Source organism: Echinops telfairi, unplaced genomic scaffold (genome assembly GCF_000313985.2).
Source record: "Echinops telfairi isolate 266 unplaced genomic scaffold, ASM31398v2 ScPeMD7_2;HRSCAF=8, whole genome shotgun sequence".
NCBI classification, from domain to species: domain Eukaryota; kingdom Metazoa; phylum Chordata; class Mammalia; order Afrosoricida; family Tenrecidae; genus Echinops; species Echinops telfairi.
The window spans coordinates 60,793,231-60,799,483 of record NW_022103898.1 but is presented as its reverse complement, the minus strand read 5'-3'; the positions used below and the strand labels follow the sequence as shown (position 1 = coordinate 60,799,483).

At 43.4% G+C, this 6,253-nt stretch overlaps 1 protein-coding gene across 1 annotated transcript in view; it reads left to right on the top strand.

The window, feature by feature from the left end:
• LGR5 (leucine rich repeat containing G protein-coupled receptor 5) overlaps positions 1-6,253 on the top strand; it is a 180,509-nt gene that overhangs the window by 1,438 nt on the left and 172,818 nt on the right. The gene's annotated exons all lie outside the window — the stretch shown is intronic.

Genomic DNA, 6,253 nt, shown 5'->3' with positions numbered 1-6,253 from the left:
ACTGGCGAAGGGCATCGCCGGAAGACGTGCGCGGGGCAAGGCGTCTGTCGGCGAGGGGAGCGCGCCCGCACCTTCCCGGGATTGCGGGGAGACACCGCTGCACGAGCGACCGGAAAGCACGAGCGCAGGGCACGTTGCAGGGCCACTTCCTCCTAGTTGTAGACAGCTGGGTGCTCCTGGAATTCATGCTCTTGGAGCCGGGAATTCAAGGTCAAGGTGCCTGGCTGGTCCTCACCTCAGCCTCCCTCGGGCGTCCAGCCGGGATCCAGGAGGAGCCTTGTGGTCCCTTTCCCCCAGGAGAACCCCCACCTTGCCCACCTCCAAAGGAACTTGCTCCGCACCCCTGGCCCCCATGGACGGATGCCACCTTTGGCTTTTCTTCCTTTTCCTTTTCATTCCTTCTTCCTTTCCTTTCCTTGGTTCCTGCCAGGCGTCTCTCTCCCCTTGCTTTCTTTTAACAAAGTAATTAAAATGTGGCAACCGCAACCCCTGATTGGAGCTGCCAGAACGTTATCTTCACCTTTGGCTGCCCGAGCCGCCCTTTGAAGTGCCCGCGGCCGCCGTGTAATCTTTAACCATCTCCTCCGCCCGGGGAGGAAAAGGGAAGTGGGTTGAAGGCGGCCCGGCGGGTAAACAGCGGCGCCCACGTCCCATCCCAGGGGCGACCTGAAGCTCCCTGTCCTCCCTCGGTGACCACCGCCCCAGCGCCACCACCACCACCCCCTCACCCACGCAACTTTCCAAACTCCAGCCGCGGAGCTGAGGCGGCGGCTCGTTTCATAATTGGGTTTCTGGAAAACGCAGGCCCGGAGGGTAACAGGTGGTTGGGCCGACGAGGCAGCCCCTGGAGGCACCGGATTCTCAGGGACTACAATGACTATCCCTTTTGGGGAATCTGGGCCTCCAGTCTTTTAAGACCAGAGACCAGGACCTGCTACACGGCGGGGAAACTGAGGCTCATAGCCACCAAGTGACTGGTTTAGGTTTTCATTCGAGCCACGTCCGTGAGCCACCCAAATCCAAGCAACCCCGGTTTCGGCTTCTCAGATGTACCTTGGCAGGAACGAGTTGGGATGTTTATGAACTGGTTCCTTCCTCTGCGTTGTTTTCCGGGGGGAAGAAGCAAGCAGAGGCTTGTGCAAGGTTTCGCGCACTACGTAGTGAGTCTTTCCTCTAGAGCCAGAGGGAAAAGGGGGGGTGGGGTGTTGAGTTTTTTTTTTTAATTTGCCCAAAGTTGCCTTTTAAGCGAGGGCCCATTCCGTTGCATTTGAGTAGAACGATTTTGACTGTTCACCTTGAAAGGGTTATGAAATCACCCATTTCCCCCACTCAGTTTCCCCCACAGCAGCCTTCATTGCATGTGGTGGTGAGATTTTTACAGTGATGGAAATCTGCTCTGCGGCATTCTCTCAGAAGTGAACCTCTCATCCCCGACCTTCCCGATTCAACGGCTACAAGCGGTGTTTCAAGGGTCACTTATTCTATCCAGTGAATTTCTGAGACCGGATTGACAATTGCACTTAAAAGCTGACAACTCTTCTTCCCCATCACCTTGAAAAAAATCTGGGATGATCTAAGGGGAGAGTGTAACACCCCCCACCCCACCCCCAACCACTTACCTACTATTTAGACAGTCCAGTCAGTTTTAAAACATATTCAAGAATAAGGCAAATACATTCATGAATAGTGTTACGATGGCCCCCTCCCCCAGACACACACACTTCAAAGGAAACGCATTTGTTAGGCTTCTGTTACTAAAAGTTGGCATAAAACGCTGCTTTAAACCATTTCCCACATATCTCAAATGCATTTAACTGTGTCTGCCATGTGCTCAGCCCCCTCAGTGCCACAGTTCCCTGGTTCTTCTATCTATCATGATTGATACCCCTTAGATCAGTGTTCTCAACCTTCCTCCTGCAGCCACCCTTTCATCCAGACCCTCATGTGGTGATGACCCCCTCAACCATAAAATTATTTTCGCTGCTACTTCATAACTGTAATTTTGCTACTGTTATGAATTGGGCGACTCTCATGAAAGGGCTGTTGGACCCCCAAAGGGGCCCACAGGTTGAGAACTGCTGCCTTAGAGGTAAGATATCATTAAGTTGTTAATTGTTATCTATTTCTTGTGCTATTTGGTGACCGCCTAGATCTAGGAGGAAATTTCCCAGTGTCCTATAAAATATTAAGCCCCGAGTGTCAGGGGGAAAAAAAGAATGCTAAAGACTTGTTGTAAAGGTTAATGTTGCAAGAATATAAGGGTTGAATGTAGAAGCCAATCCCACGGAAAATAACCAAGTTGATGCTCTTCCTAATGTGTGGTTTCAGAATTTGCTCACCTTGTAGAGTATAAAATGCCAGGGTCAAGACATATACTTCCTTTGTGGATTAGGATGGTGTGTTGTCCTTGTTTGTTTGTCTCTTTTTTCCTCCCCCCTCCCCCCCAGTCATGGGAAAAGACTTTAATGGTCCACGGTGCCCTCTTTTGGTTCCCCCTAGTATTATCTGCTCTTTTCTGCCTTCACTTGGACAATCCTAGCTCAAAAGAGAAATTGGGTGTTCAGACACAAAATCAGTGAACCTGTGCGTCACTGCGTTTTCAAAAAGGAATAGTCCCTTTTCTTTTGAACTGGAACGCGAATTCTGCTCCACTGGCACTCGGCAGTTAGCTTGGATGTGAAAGTTCAACTATGCAGAGACTGATGTGGGTGAAGGGCCAGCAGGACTATCTCACGATGTTTGTAGTAGGTTATCACCACTTCCTTAAAGTCAAAGTGTTATCCCCTAATCTTCCCCGACCTCCAAAAATAACAAGATTTCATTTTCTTCAAACAGACTGATGATGGCACGTTCTAGCTGTGTGCATTTGGCAAATAGATTTCTTATTATCAGATAGCTGGCTAGTTAGGCCTGTAGGTAAAGAAAGTTCTCTAAATCTCACCGAAGGCAAGAGCTGTTTATGTCCAGCTTTATAATCTTTCTTCCCCTAGAAAAGCTCAATCTCAAACTAGTCTCAACATTAGCATTAACACTACTTACTGAACTGCATTTCACAATAGGTCTATAATTAGACCACTGAACATAGATGGTGGAAACACTGTTGAGGGGTGGGGGAGGTGTCGGGCTCAATCTCTCTCTCTCTTTTAGTGTTTATAGACTCAGACTTTATTAACAGTGGCTCATAAAATCCATTCAGTAGAAAATCAAGAGCAAGCCAAGGTTACAGCATATAAAAGCAGACAATAATTGGTTACAGTGTTTGATGCATGTCATTGATCAGTAGTGATCTTTCTGAAATAATGTAACTCTAGCATCTAATCTTACTATTGGTAAACTACTTTCATTCCTAAAATGGGGATATGCTAATAGAGGCTGAAATGTAAGCATCCCTATACTACCTTGTCTTCCACATAGTTACTACGGCACCCAGGGAGAAAACTAAATTATAATGAATATCCTAAGTAGCAAATACACTTTTTTTTCCCATTGATCTAGAACAGTTATTTTCTTTTTAAATAAAAACTGAAGTTTTTGGAGACACAGAAATTTTATTCTTAAGCCAACTGACGTTGAATCAAGGGCGCTATAAGAAAGGTTGTGTGTGCGTGTGCGTGTGCGTGTGCGTGTGCGTGTGCGTGTGTGTGTGTGTGTGTTTCAACATAGAGTTCTTGGCTACATAGTGGGTTACCTGTTGGCCTGCAACCACAAGGTCTTTCACTGCCCTGGAGTCGATGCTGACTCCTGCAGGTCACAGACCAAGCATAACCCCTACACCACCAGGGCTCCTTACTACAAGGTCAGCAGTTCAAAACCACCAGCCGCTCTGCAGGAAAAAGATGAAGCGTTCCCCTCGCACAAGGATATGTAGTCTCGAAATCCACAGAAGGCGACGGGCAGGGACAGTTCTGGCCTGTCTCATAGTGTTGTCTGAGTTGGAATGGACTTGATGGGAATGAGGGAAAAAGATATGTTTTAAGCCTTTATGGTGCAGGTTAAGATTAAAGAGAACTTTTAGAATTTCTGAAAATGGTTTGCTATATTTCTGCTTCCTGCCAAGAAAAGTTTTTTAAATCAAGGAAAATGTTTCTACTTTCAAAATGTTCACAAAAGCCTTAACTGTCGAATGGTATTAGAATTTAGGTCAATTACAAAATATATACAATTTCCTCTACAACCTATTTTAAAAATGTGTTTAAAATATAATGCTCTTTGTGGGTTTTCTGGATTTTAATGAAATGCTTTCTTTTTCTCCAGGATTTCTAGGGATATTTTTTGTTTCTTTAGTGTTTTGTCATGGGAATAATTATTGAAACTTATTGGCTAAATTATTCCAAATTTTTTTTAATATTTTTAAATGTGAAGTAGAGAGTTCTGATTCAAACAATTTTTACATATATTAAGAATACATAAGAAAACAAATGCCTCATATAAATATATTTTTGAATATGTTTAATATGTATTAGAAAAGCCTTGTGATAGGAATTTTTACAAATAATAAGCATAATCTCCTGAAACCAGCTTTTTCTTTCCCAGCACGTTTTCTTCAATATAAAGGGACTCTGAGAAAACAAGGGGAAGCCATCACCAGTGAGTCAGAAGATGGGAATCAGGAGATAACTTACAGTTCAATAAAATGATGTGTTGCTACTGGGACCATGCATATTTACAAATATTTAAAGAAGTTCAGAAACCTAGAACTCTCATAGCTCATTCATTTGAGATATTTGATGGTTTTGAATTTCCACACATGTAACTGTCAGAAATACTAGCTGAGTAGCTCACCCAGTAAAGCTGTCATCAAATTGAAGAAAGTATAGAATATTTGTAGCTCTATAACTAATATCCAATTTGTTACCTACCTTAGTAAGACAATTTTAGATATCCATCAAACAATTCATTAAAGTTATTCTAGCTATAAACTTAAGGATGCTTTCAATTAATCCAAACCACAGACCATTAGAAATGAAAAGCAGTAGGGATGAGCTCAATAGGGATTGAGCAATTCATGGAGTAAAATGTTTGGTTTTGTTTAGTTATTGATATAAACTTAGAGGAATACTAAATGGCACATTACTTTGTAAACCTCCTTCCAGTAAGTGTTTCCAATCAATTGAAATCATTAGAAGGCAAATGCCCTATAAGATCCAAGCTCCTCATCGCTGTTGCTGTGTGCTTTCATTCAGTCTCATCTTTTGATATGTTTAATATTTAATTTTAGTATGTATAAGCCATTGACTAGTATGGTATATGAATCTATGTGAATAAAACTGTCCCCAAAAAAGTGTCTTGTTCTGGAGTAGAGAAATTAGTCAGAGTGGCATTAAAGTGATATGTATGGCTATGTCAAAAAGTATCCCTACTGAGGTTCCAGTTCCTACGTGCATGAGCTTATTCCTAACAAAACGTGTGCAAGCATGTCTCTCTGTCCAGTGGGTGGTTGTTGACAAGTTGTCTCAGCAAAATACTTGTCTCCCTAGGATGCCTTCCAAGAAAGGGAGACTTTATGTGTTATGTGAAAAACACTTTTAAGGTCAGGGCTAATAGCTTTTTTTTTTTTAACAAAGCACAAGTGGACACCTTCCCAAATCATTGGAGCTTTGTAACAAGTTTATAGGAATGCTGCCCCACCCACGACAACAGCTTTTCGATGAAACGAGTCTTTTAAGGATGGTCAGAAAGACCAAGAGGCTTTGATGAGTGAAGAAACTGTGGCTGAAGTCCAGAAACTAGTGGAAGAAGACCAAAGACTTGCCCTTGATGCAATAGCTACTGGAGATGGAATCCCACATGTTCCAGCAGTTTCGATTTAAAGTGAACATCTTGGCCTCAGCCAAGTTTTGGCTAAATGGGTACTAAAAATGTTGTATGAAGCTGTGTTTTTGCAAAGAGTTCATCTTTCCATCTGTCTTCTAGGCTAGTGAAGATGATTTTATGGAGTAAACCATAACCAGTGGTGTGTCTTGGATTTATCAATATGACCAGAGAGCAAAATCCAGTCAACACAGTGGTCTCAGAGGGGAACTACTGGGCTAGTTAAATTCAAAGCAAAGAGGTCAGTTCAGAAAGTTGTGGCAACTGTTTCTTTGGATCCCTAAGGAACCCTGGTGGTACAGTGGCTTATAAGTCAGAACTAAATCTTTTCTCTAAAGCTACTTGTCAGGCTGCTTGCAGTTCAAACCCACCAGCTGTCTGCTCTGATAAAGATTTACAGCCTCAGAAACCCTATACAGTGAACCCTCGCCACTTCGCGCTT